This window comes from Nestor notabilis, unplaced genomic scaffold (assembly GCF_000696875.1).
Source record: "Nestor notabilis isolate BGI_N333 unplaced genomic scaffold, ASM69687v1 scaffold15865, whole genome shotgun sequence".
NCBI lineage: Eukaryota > Metazoa > Chordata > Aves > Psittaciformes > Psittacidae > Nestor > Nestor notabilis.
Genome location: NW_009928039.1, coordinates 30,191 through 30,511, shown reverse-complemented (window position 1 = coordinate 30,511; position 321 = coordinate 30,191).

The window sequence follows — 321 nt, the reverse complement described above, 5'->3', positions numbered from 1 at the left end:
TGCTGAAATTCCCTTGGCATTTCAGGTAAATAATGGTATCAGTGCAGGGAGTGGAATGGAAGAGAATGGAATGGAATAGAACAGAAGAAAATGGAATGGAATGGAACAGAACAGAACAGCTATGACACGTTATGCATATAGAATCATAGAATGGTCAGGGGTGGAAAGGACCTTAAGATCACATAGTTCCAAACCCACTGCCATGGATAGGGACACCTCACCCTAGACCATGTTGCCAAGGCCCTGTCCAACCTGGCCTTGAACACTGCCAGGGATGAAGCATTTACCACTTCTTTGGGCAACCTATTTCAGAGCCTCACA